This window comes from Lynx canadensis, chromosome B1 (assembly GCF_007474595.2).
Source record: "Lynx canadensis isolate LIC74 chromosome B1, mLynCan4.pri.v2, whole genome shotgun sequence".
Classification (NCBI taxonomy): Eukaryota; Metazoa; Chordata; class Mammalia; order Carnivora; family Felidae; genus Lynx; species Lynx canadensis.
The window spans coordinates 117303874-117317208 of NC_044306.2; the positions used below are offsets into that span (position 1 = coordinate 117303874).

At 38.6% G+C, this 13335-nt stretch overlaps 1 protein-coding gene across 4 annotated transcripts in view; it reads right to left on the reverse strand.

Moving 5' to 3' along the window:
* The window catches only part of NPNT (nephronectin), an 83206-nt gene that overhangs the window by 52006 nt on the left and 17865 nt on the right, over positions 1 to 13335 (reverse strand). The window lies entirely within an intron of this gene.

The following is a 13335-nucleotide window of genomic DNA, read 5'->3' on the forward strand; positions in this document are numbered from 1 at the left end:
GCAAGTATTAAAAAGCTTGCAGAAAGAAGGGATGAGCAGAGTATAAAGTGTAAATGGTAGAGAGTTGCACTTGGAAAATTCTTAAAACCTGATTTTAGACATGGCACGAAATTCAAGAGGAAGCAATTTTGTCCAGGTCTTTGAGAAGAAATGAACCGTCTAGGAGGGTCTTCGATATGATTCTTCAGTCAACTGGACACGAGTGGATGGTTTATGTGCAGTTTTTAAAACAAGTCGCAGAAATAAACTATTCTTCATGTTATTTCCAGGTCCCATAACCAAGAAATGCATGTTAAAAATTTTTTCATATTAAAAGATTTTCCATAAATCTTAATGTTATATATGAATACAACCTGAACGAATCAATTATCACTGAGGCACCCAGAGTGTCATAATTTAAAAAATAAACATCTCAAAATCAGTAAGTGTAAGTCGAAGTAATAATCCCCCCAAATAGCTGGAATTTGAACATATCTCTAAAAAACATGAAAAAGTAGTTTGGGAAGTACCACTTAAAAACATGAAAAATGTATTTAGAAGAGGACACATTATCAAACAAACTTTAGGTGCCTAGGCTTATTGCCTTTGACCCCCTGAACAGCTTGATGACCATCCATTTATGGTACTTTCAGGTGCTGTACAGGAACAAAAGCTTTGATTGTCCCCCTCCCTTTCTCATTGTTTGTTCTCAGTGGAGTGCCCTAATCTTAGGCACATCACAAGCACACATTCCAAAAGGCCAAGACTGTTAATGTTTCTTACATGTTTACAGTGTCAGTAATTTTCAAACAAACTGCTGTTTGTACTTCCATCCAACAGACTATTCACTAAAGTAACTAATGACCTAAGTATTAGCCAACAGCTACCAACGGAATAGGATATTCATAATGCTGATGTAACCAATCATTTTCTCTCATAAAAAGAAAACACTCTGAAAAATATTGCACAAAAGGACCTTCTCCCATTCTCTTGCATCAGGTCTGTGGTGGAATTCGATAAACATGCATTGGACATTTGTTATATACATGTATTATACTAGGTGAGTGTCAGGGAGGATGAGAGAGTCACCAAGGATATGAAAAATTAACTGTGGAACTGGAATATACTGGCCAAAACTTACCAAGAATTCAGAGAGAGGAGACGCAAGAAGAAAGGGGGGAGGGGCAGGACGGTCATAATCTATTATAGTCACAGCTATGATTGCAGATCCTGGAAAGGCCCCCTGTAGGAAATCGTGATCTGAAGAAATCCTTAGAGGTTAAGAGGCTGAGAGTTGGGATGGAAGACAAAAGCCTTTCATGTTTCTTGAGATAGACCTGGATTGCAATGTATTTTCCTCTCAGGACTGCCTTCGCTGCATCCCAAAGCATTTGGATTATTGTATTTTCATTTTCATTTGTTTCCATATATTTTTTAATTTCTTCTCTAATAGCCTGGTTGACCCATTCATTCTTTAGTAGGGTGTTCATTAACCTCCATGCTTTTGGAGGTTTTCCAGACTTTTTCCTGTGGTTGATTTCAAGCTTCATAGCATTGTGGTCCAAAAGTATGCATGGTATGATCTCAATTCTTGTATACTTATGAAGGGCTGTTTTGTGACCCAGTATGTGATCTATCTTGGAGAATGTTCCATGTGCACTCGAGAAGAAAGTATATTCTGTTGCTTTGGGATGCAGAGTTCTAAATATATGTCAAGTCCATCTGATCCAATGTATCATTCAGGGCCCTTGTTTCTTTATTGACCATGTGTCTAATGATCTATCCATTGTTGTAAGTGGGGTATTAAAGTCCCCTGCAATTACCACATTCTTGTCAATAAGGTTGCTTATGCTTGTGATTGTTTTATATATTTGGGGGCTCCCGTATTCAGTGCATAGACATTTATAATTGTTAGTTCTTCTTGATGGATAGACCCTGTAATTATTATATAATGCCCTTCTTCATCTCTTGTTACAGCCTTTAGTTTAAAGTCTAGTTTGTCTGATAGACAAAAGCCTTTCAGAATATGCATAAAATACGGGGGAAGGGAAGTGAAGGGGTTCCCAGTGCCAAGTGTGCTAATGAAGCTCCACTCTCAAGTGCTTACAACAGCAGAGGAGCCAAAGGGTTAGGGCAGATCATAAAAGGCACCAGCGGCAGAAATCTTGCTGGGCGCTTGCAAATATCTATTTTTCCCTTCTTTTTAAAAAGAGAATGGCAGGGCACCTGGCTGGCTCAGTCAGGTAAGCAAGTGACTCTTGGCATAGGCTCAGGTCATGATCTCACTTCATAAACTGGAGCCCCCACATAGGCTCCATGCTGACAATGCAGAGCCTGCTTGGGATTCTCTCTCTCTCTCTCTCTCTCTCTCTCTCTCTCGCTCTCTTTCTCTCTCTCCACCCCTCCCCTACTCACACTGTCTCTCTCAAAATAAATAAATAAGCATTTTTTTAAAAGAGAATGGCATTTCTGTTTGCTCACTTGGGGAGTGGGGAATGAGTTGGCTATGGAAAACGACATTCCCTATCTTCCCTAGTAGATATGGGTAGCCAAGTGACTAAATTCTGGCCAACTATAGGTAAACAGAAGTTACTGCATAGGGCTTTTGGAATGCTACTTCAAAAGGGGGCTGACTACGGGGCGCCTGGGTGGCTCAGTCGGTTGGGCGTCCGACTTCAGCTCAGGTCATGATCTCGCGGTCCGGGAGTTCGAGCCCCGCGTCGGGCTCTGTGCTGACCGCTCAGAGCCTGGAGCCTGTTTCGGATTCTGTGTCTCCCTCTCTCTCTGCCCCTCCCCCGTTCATGCTCTGTCTCTCTCTGTCTTAAAAATAAATAAACATTAAAAAAAAAAAAAAAAGGGGGCTGACTAGTCATGGCTGAACTACACTGGCCACTTTATGACCATGAGGGGATCCTGAGAAGGGAGAAGAGTACAGAGCAAGAAGTCACACTATTAACCCTGAATAACCATGCTGGCACTGTTCTTTGTGCCCCTGTTATTTGCAGCCAAATACAATTCCTAACTGATTATCCCTGAACACAAAGTTATGGAATCTGACTTTATCTGTGTTTATTAGCAAGCCAGCAAATGTTTTCTTTGGTACGCATTTAGGACAGAAATGTTATGAATAGATCCTAATAAAGGAATAACAACTTGTCAAATTTATTTTATACCTGTAATTTAACCAAATAATCATAGAAGTAGCTAAAGAACTTCATTCCTAAATCTAAAGAATTAGATCAAAAATACGTATTCATCTTGAGGCTAGAGAAACACTATTCCAACTTCTGCTAAACTGGTCCCCCTTTTGGTAACCCTCTCCACTGGAATGTGAGCTTTCAGGAGCCAGCAGACAACAACCCTTAAAATCTGCTGTGGACAGCAGGTCAGGGGTTAAAAAAAAATCAAAAGAGTAAGTGGTCCACCTTAGAGTGATCTTCTAAACACATCAAAAATAGATGATACACTTGATTTGGAGGAAACTGGAATTTGGAAATTTGCAATTTGTGTCTGTTGGCGCTAAAGGTTAAGCAGAAAAAGCAGCATTGCTTTTCTGGCCTTCGTGTGAGTCAGAGACAAGAACTTTGGGCCATATTTGGAGGTCTACTCTCCTCTGGTACCACATATGGTATAGCAGCTCAGTAAATGAAAGTCAGGTGAGGATCAGACAATCAATGAATGACAGGTTTTTTCCCCCCAAAACTGGATGGCAGAATGAAGCCCAAATGGGCAATCACTCTCAAAATGTACTAGCATTCTTGCAGCATAATCTCCAAAGTGCCCTTAAAATAACCTCTCTGTCATTGTTTTAACTAGAAAAAGAAGCACGACTCAACTGGCAAAGCAGACATAGGTCTTTCATGTCACATGCCCCCATGCCTTCTGTGTGACTGCAATCTACAATTTTCTCTTAGAAATTCATCCTAACTGATATAGCTGGGCTTCTGAGAATAGAACAGTTTTCTGACACTGCTATGTAATGAGTTTTCAAATAAGTCAGGGGACAATTAAACTCCCACATCAGTTCTATATAATATTTCTTATGTAAACTAATCACGCAGGGAGTCAAGTATCAACATGTGAAAAACTGAGGACCTGCTGAGATGCCCAAGCAAGCGGTGGGGATGGAGAGACAAGGGGAACAACCAACTCAACCTCAGGTGTTGTTGGTAACTTGAGAAGGATTTTCTAATGTAAGATTGTCTTCAGGGTCCTAAGAATCATTTGTAATTTTTGCCATCTACATCGTGTTGCTGGTCAGATACAGCACTATTCAAAGCAGAACAAAGAACCTTGTCCTCCGGGATATGTAATTTAGAAACAAAGGTGACACAGAAGTATGCAAGGGTAGGCAAGAGAATGACTGGATACAAAACAGGGAGATTGCAGAGAGCTCTCATTACACCTAAAGCTTCAGAGAACCCAGCTATGGAAAAACTCATTGTGATGAGAACAGGAACATATGATGAGGAGTATCTTTTACAAAAAGCAAGTGGCCTTGGAAGAGAGAGAATTGCTGAAAGAAGCAGGAAACAGCTCGGTGCTGTACTTATTCATGAGACCTGAAGAAATGGAGGCAGGATTTTACAGGACTCCACTGGAAAGGACCTTGTGCTACTCCCTAGGGCAGGTACAACAAAATCCAGAAGAAAGAATCCTCCAGATTTTAAGATCTCTAGAGAAAAACAACTCTGCGGGCTTCCTAATACCCTGTATCCTAGTGTCCACTATCCGATTTCCAAATCCCAATTCCTGGTGTAGTAAAAACTGAAATAAAAATGTCCCTGATTGTTATCACTATAAAATACTACATATTAAATGTTCTCAGGAATACAGAACTCATTTTATATGACTGGTTAAATTCATCCTCACAATATCCATATGTGGCAGGAAAGAGACAGACTTTATCCTCATGTTACCAGCACAGAAGTGGAGGCATGGAATGTTCAATGACTTGCCCAATACCAGAAAAGAACTCTTACCTCAGTTTCATGGTCAATCCACTAGTTCTTATATTAAGAAAAAAGCCAGAAAACCTAACATTTTGAGGGGCTTTAGAAGAGGAGAGGAAAAACACCACGCAGGAAAGGATGAGAGGGGTAAGAGTGTCAAAGTGATTAAAGATGTAAAGGTATTTTAGTTACATTTTCAGGAAAGAAAAGTTACAGTTAAGAACGCGATCTATAATTTAAGAAAATTAAAGTAACCAGAATATTTTGCCATAATCCCACTCCATTGCTTGTTCTGTAACAGATCCCAGATTCTGAATCACTAATGAAGTATATAACTGCTATCTCTTCTGAAGGAGTGCTACATCTACGATTTTCTTTTGCTCTTGCATTTTATCTAACATTATTTTTACTAAGAACTTAATCAGGAACTATAGTCAAACATTAAGTCAGCCAATCAATTTATCATTTAGGGCATGAAGTTAAAATATACAAATGTTTCTGGTCTATGCAATGTCATCTTCCAAGAGCTATCTGACAATCTTATTTTATTTTGGCCTTTGGGAATATCCAACTCACACATATTTACCCATTACCTATTTCCTCTATTTAACTTTTAATTCCTGAAGTAGACCAGAGAAAGTGCCTGCATCTGCACCTTTGTATCTCAAACCAGTTTCTATTTAACATAATTAAGCACTATTGCTGACCACTTAAAAAATCTTCTAAAGGTTGCTATCATTTTGAGTTTACTTAGAATTCTAATTTTCCTGTTCTCTAATGTGATATAAGAGTGAAATTTAGATTAATACCAAATGATACTTTACGAACACATAAGAAATTGTTACTACTTATTTGGAAGTGTGAAATAGGTTTTACTTTTTCTCTTTTCTTAGGTTAACAGCAACAATCAGCACACCTAGCCCCCCAGATCTTTGTTTCTAAATACCATTCCACAATAAAGGAATCAGGGCTGGGTCAGGGAAGCTGGAATATTTTGCTGAGACAAAAAGCACGGATGTATTCAAAGAATGGTGGAAACAAGTGAAAAGGACAGAGGAGATCGCTTGGGGGTGTTCCCACTGGCCAAATTTGGAATGATTTGAGCACAAAGAAAAATAGGAATCGTAACTGATAACAAATAATGAGAGAACCCATTATGTCCAAAGTGATTCTAAAAAAGGAGACAGAGTTCTTTATAGGAGCATGCCAGCTAGGGGCGCCTGGATGGCTCAGTAGGTTAAGTGTCCGACTTTGGCTCAGGTCATGATCTCACGGTTCGTGGGTTCAAGCCCTGCATTGGGCTCTGTGCTGATGGCTCAGAGCCTGGAGCCTGCTTCAGATTCTGTGTCTCCTCTCTCTGTCCCTCTCTTGCTTGCTCTCTGTCTCTCTCTCTCAAAAATAATAAACATTAAAAAAAAAATTAAAAAAAAAAAAAGAATGACAGCTAACCCACAGAAGGAATAACAGAATCCAAAAAATTTTGCAACAACCACTGAAATAACTAATTTGGAAATAACTATCCATAGATAGTAAAGCTTTCATGGGCTAGAAGTTTGTTAGGAAACAGAACAGTCAAAACAGTTTCAATGTATCATCCAACAGGTTACTAATTATAAAAAGAAGATATGTTTCAGTGGCAAATCTGAGAACCTTAATCAAGTGATCAAACTTAGCATCACCAAAAATAGAACTACATCGTGTGCAATGGGAGTATCGTAATAAATGACCACCTATGTAATATTGTTGCATAAAAGGTTTAGTTTAAATCAATTGTGGAACATTCTACCAATCAGTTAGTGTACACTCAAAAAAACATCATTGTCAAAAAGAAAAAAAAAAAAAAAAAAAAAAAAGACAAAGTGACAGAACTATTCTAAATTAAAGGAGACCAAAAGGGAATGCCACTAGATATAGTATGTGATCCTTGATTGGCTCTGAATGCAAAAGAAAAAAAATCCATAAAAAATCATTTTTGAGATAATTGGAGAAATCTAGACTGCTTATTACAGGATAGTACTGTATCTATGTTAAATTTCTTAAATATGATAATGATACTGTGATTTGTAGGTAAAATGTCATTGTTTTCAGGAGATGCATGCTGAAATACTTAGGCATGAAGTGCCATTATGTCTCCAAGGTACTTTCAAATGGTTTAGTTAAATAGAGAGCAAAAAAATGTACAATATGTTAATAATTGTAGAAGAAGAATATATGGGTGTTCCTATACTGTCAAAACTTCTGTGGAGTTGAAAATTTTCAAACACAAAAATGGGAAAAATTTATAAACACCAATAGAATAATATGCACACCTTGACAAATAGTATTACATCACTTGTGAACCACTGTTCACTTACCGGTGCACTCTTGAGGAGGGTTTAAGAGTACAGGTGTTAGAGTTAGACCCCTGGGGTCCCAACTCTATCACTATGACCTATGCAGATTACCCACCTTCTCTCTGCTATAAAATGCAGATCATAGGTTGAATCTGACAAAGTTGCCAGAATTCCCATTTTTTATTGAATAGGAAACCCACATGGTGCATGTAGAACTTATCCATAGAGTTGCTGGAACAGCCAACTGAGAAAAATCCAAATAAAGTGCTTAGGACAGTACCCATCTCACAGTAAGAGCTTAATGTAATGGTAGCTATAATGAGGTTAAGGATGGCAAAGAGGAAAGGCTCCAGTGTCTGAGACATTGTATTAAGAACTGAGGGAATACAGATCAATGAGATGCCAAGTCCTCATCCTCAGGAGGCTAAGTCCAGTAAGGAAAGACAGAAGTAAGCAAAGATGTCTTAATAACAGATGCATTTTTAAAGGATTCAGAAGAGGAAATGATCGATTATACAGATTTAAGAGAGTCAGAAAAGGTTTTGGGAAGGAGTAAAATAAATCTATAAGATAACTGATTTCATAACGTAAGAATTCTTTAGGATATAAGGAAACACTAAAGTATTTGTTTTCATTGAAAATACTTATATTTGTCTTAGCTGAGGAGATGATGCTGTAATTTTGAGGTTTACTGAGCGATCACTGCAAAAGGCCAGAAGATTTTAATGTAACCATTATCACTTCTTTCAGCAATCAGAATTCCTGTGTTTAAAAGAGTTACGGACATAGTTAAGCATCCAACTCTAGGTTTCAGTTCAGGTCATGGTTTCACAGTTTGGTTCGTGGGTTTGAGTCCCATGTCAGGCTCCATCCTGCTGGTGTAGAAGCTGCTTGGAATTCTCTCTCTCTCCCTCCCTCACTGCCCCTCCCTTTCTCATGCTCTCTCTTGCGCTCGCTCTCTCAAAATAGATGAATAAATGTACAAAGAAGTCATTGATATATAATGAATTGAGCCGTATATTTACTATTTTTAAAAAATGGAATCACTTTTGTGACCGTGCATAGACTTGATGGGAGGCGCATTTGTGCTGTTTTTAAAGAAAACATTGGTTTATTTACTGTTCCAAATTTATCTGATGAAAAATCCTAAACAGAAATTTAGAAACAACCTAAATGACCATCATTGAAGGACTGGGTAAGTAAGTGGTGGCATAGTGGCCTTCCTGCCTCCAGTACCATGGACTTCAATCCAGGCCTGATCTACCAATAGAGGGACCTCACTAACCCATGATTTCACCATGATATTCTCCTCCTTACACTCACTCACTCACCGACTCCTCATCATGTTTACCCAGCTCATTGTAGTAGTTCAAGCTCCAACACCACATTTCTGATTTGACCCCTGCCTACCCCACTAGCCTCATCTGCAATCACATCCACAAAAGTACCAACTAATTGCAGTTCCCAGAAAACAACACACTCTGAGACTTCCATTCTTTTCTATGCAATGTCCTTCTTTCCATTGTCTGCTGGACTAATATCTACTCAGGCGTCACTACTACTCAGATTAAACATTACCATCTCCACTCTGCTTTAGATCCTCATTCTGAGTTTGGAGCCCTTGCTCTCATAAGCCTCTGCACATACCTCTATCATAAGTTATTTATGTATCATCATTAGCTATTTTCCTTATCTAGTTCCATTAGACTTGGAGCTCTTTAAATACACAGTACCTTCTCTGAAACAGCATACAGTCTCCCAACAAAGACGGATATGACAGGTGTACAAGGTGTTAAGAGAATACAGAAAAAAAAAAGATTTCTCTGTAAAGAGGGAGGGGTAGCAAAAACTGTCAGGAAAAGCTTACAAGAGGAAATGTGAACTGAATCTTAAAGGACGAGTAGGAATTCACCACATGGATGGGTGAAGTGCCTTTCATGCAGAGCCAGCAGCGTAAGAGAATCCAGAGATACAAGAAGCAGCAGACAGTCTGGAAATACAATAGCAGTCCACTCTCACAGTGCCTATACAGCAGAAAATAATCCTTTAAAATTAAGGCAGTTGTCAGCCTGGAGGGCCTTACACTCAAAGAATCAGGAGTCCATCCATAATTGCAAACCATCAATGGATTGTAAACAGCAGATGCCACAATCAGACTATATTTCATGTGTTTTCAATTTCTTTTTGGAACCTTCATAAAGAATTAAGATCTATGATATGTAACAAGGTCATAAGACAGGCAAATTCAATATATTCATTTTTTTCCAGTAAATTGTCCTTCCTGAAAACCACAATCTAGTTCTTGAGATTATGTCTTGTGTATCTTTTTCGTCCCTTGTTCACAGAGGTCCTGGTCCTTACACCTTCACAAGTGTACCGAGCTGAGCTGAACTGCACAAGACACAGTGGAAGTTACCGCACTGGATATAAAAATACGTGAGACACAGACAGTAGCTTCATGGAACTAATGGTCTAGCAGAACGAATGACACAGATCTACAAATAACCACTGGGCAGGGCAGTGTGAGACAAGCTCCAGGCATATGTTACAGCTAAATGCACAGAAAGGAAAAGGAGAATTCCCACTGCTAAGGTAAGGAAGGCAGAGAAGAGAAGGTAGCATCTAAGCTAGAACTTGAGGCAGGGCTGATTTTCAGAACGTTTGCAAAGAAAACAAGAATTAAGAAAGAATACAAACTTCCAAAATAAGTGTGGCCATTTATTCCTAACAATGATTCACTTTGAGTTGAATGTTTGCCTAGAATTAGGAGTCACAGTGATGTAAAAGAGAAAAAGCCAACCGAAGGGGGGGAAAAGGATGTAACGTTTGCACAGGGTGATTTTTTTCCCTGGTCAAAATGGTTTTCAAAAACTTAAAACTAGTAGATAACATTTCAACATGCAATGTACTATTTTCCCTCTCCCACATTCTTCATACACCGTTTAAGTTGATCCTCTATGGACACAGTAGCGATGATTATCAATGCTGACTGAAGAAGCTGAAGGAGGGGAGGGCAGCTTTGTGTAGGACTCTGGTGAAGAGATCACCAGATCACAGCTTGGGTCCCGCTCAGATCTCGCCCCTGAGCTCTAGACCAATCACATACCACACCCTCCACTGCAAAGTCTCACCAAGCCCTCCGAACATAGCACATTGAACATGGAAGTCATCACCTGCACTTTCTTCAATGTTCTCTAGGTCACGGAATAACACACCAGAAATGGGCATCATCCTTGATTCCATCTTCTACATTCCTCACAACCATCATCATCAGCCATCAGTTTACTGAATGCGAATTAACATATGCTGCAGTTACTGAGCCAAGTGCTTTGTAAGCATTTTTTCATTTGATCCTCATAAAAACCTATGAGGTAGGGCTCTCACCTACACTTTACCAAAAAAGAAGCTGTTGTTAAGAAAGGTGAAGTGCGTTTCTCAAAAACACAGTTCACAGTGGCGGTAGCTGCCACACCAGCAGTGGGTGTCTGCAAAGCCCGAGCTCCCCACCACTGTCCTAATGCTACATGCCTCTCCCTCCTTTTGTAAAAGTATCTTTCAATCCCTATCCTTCTCTGTGTTCTCACCACCACTACTTAAGATAAAACCTAACTGCTCACCAGGTTTACTGTAATCGCCTCTAATCCTGAGCCTCAAACGGCTGTTCTCTAAACTACCAATCAGGAAAACATTCAGAAATTAGCCCCAGAACCTCAAATGCCTATAGGTCCCAGGCATTTGCCCTGAAGGAGTAAGCCACATGGCAAAATGGAGTACATGCTTTTGCCAAACAGGACAGCCACTGAGCAACCAACCCCAGCCCACCGATTCCCTGCAGCAATACAGGACTCCCGATTTTGCAACAAAATCTGATGCTGACAACCATTTTTCCTGTGAAACACTGGCAACTATTTCAAGAAATGTTAAAATACTCTGAAAGGGAAACCAAGTTCACCTGTATGCAAAATCTGACCTATTAGCACAGCTAATACAGCTTTTGCTGTACCCTATAGCAAAACACACCTCTCACCCAGTATTGTCCTAATATGTGCACCTTCAACACTGACAATGAACAACATGGATGCCTAGAGCTTCATCCCATTGCAATGATATCTGCAGTGCAGAGACATCAAGCAAGTAATAGCACTCAGCATATTTCTGTACAATGAATAAATCAACTAAACACTACCCAGTCCATAAAATCTTCCTGGATCCTCTCCAGCAAGAAGTGTCTCTTCCTCTGAACAGTCTCAACTCTTTGTTCCAAACTCTTTCCTACTTTAGAATCCTAGCAGGAATAAGAGACAATCATCTTACCAAATTAGCTCCTCACAAAAGAGAGTCTATGTTTTACTAATCCTTCAATCTCTCCCAGCACCTAACTTAGGTCCTTGCTTCCACTAAGTTCTCAAATGTTTGTCAAATAAGTCATAGCAACTCTAAATGTAATTCTACAATTGAATTCTAGTTTCTTCCGGTTCCCTTTCCTTTGGTTAGCTAACCAAATCCATACTCCCCTCTGAGGTTTGCAAATGGATATTATTAGAGACGTGGAAAAAGAATGGTTCAGAAACACAGACAGCTATTCGATGAAAATTTTATTTTTAGAAATGAATAATATGAGAAATCCACTTCCAGTTGATTGCTTTCAAAAAATGGGCATAAAAACAAATGTATTTAAAAACATGCTAATCTGTGGATATTAGGAAGGACCCTAGTCAAACACTAAGGTGTTCAAAGTATTCCATATATAGTTATATATTATTACACTCTATATGTTCTACATATTGACCACACACTAATAACAGCAAACATTTATCAAGAATTGTGCTGCATGAGGCACCCATACCCAGTGACAATTTGCAAAGTAGATCTAGTGATTAGGAAATTGTGGCTCAGAAAAGTTAAATAAAATGTCTATTATCTTATAACTGGTAAGTCACAGGAATAGGTCCTGAACCTAGGTCTGTTGGTGACACATTCTACAGTTCACTCTTAAACAACACAGGGGTTAGGGGTGCCAACCGCCTTGCACTCAAAATTCTGTGTATAACTTTGGACTCCCCAAGAACTTAACTACTGATAGCCTATTTTTGACTGGAAGCATTACCGATAACATAAACAGTTGATTAACACCTATTTTATGCTATATATATTACATACTGTATTCTTACAATAAAGCAAGCTAGGGAAAATAAAATGTTATTAAGAAAGTAAGGAGAATACATTTATCGTACTGTACTGTATTTTTAACAAATCCATGCATAAGTGTACCGGTGCATTCAAACCTCTATTGTTCAAGGCTCAACAGCACTTTCTCTGGCATTGCTTCCTTAACTTCAGCCGTAGTTCTGCTAGTTAAACCTATTAACTCTTACTAACTATAAAATACATACACTGTGATTATTTTTAACTCCCCCTGAACAAAGAAACCCTTTAACTTTTACTTCTAGCACTATCAAATTTTCCCCAAAATGTTTTTATTAAAATCCTCTCTTAAAAACATTTTCTATGACATGTGCTAGTGTCTTTTATCTATCAGTTTAAAGTACATTGCCTTCTTGGCCCCAATTCCACTAAAGAGAATTTCACCTATTGCACCAGATTCTTCCACTAAAGTGTCATAAGGGTGATTTGTTAAGTGACATTATTCACTTCCAAAAATATTTTAAATGAGGAACCTTTTTTGTACCAAAACAACATGAACACTGCTAAGTCCTATTATAACATCTTTTATATTTTACACAATAAAAATATTTCTTACCTGAATTCTTCCACGGAGAATTAATGATATGAGATACAATTCCCTCAGGTTAATGATAGGCTGGTGTTAGTAATTTCATTTGGTGCACTTTTTTAAAATTTGCTTCTTTAAGTATTAAAAATATAAACTGTCCTTTAAGTTAGAATGGAGGTCAATTTATTAGATTCATAAGACAGGAGAAAGGAATTATAAACTGAAAGGGAAAAGTTTAATGTAATAACTGAAATAAAATTAACTTACATAATTATGAAGAGTAAGTACATCTCTAAAAAATATAGTTTTCCCCAAAAAAGGCAACTCAAAAACACAA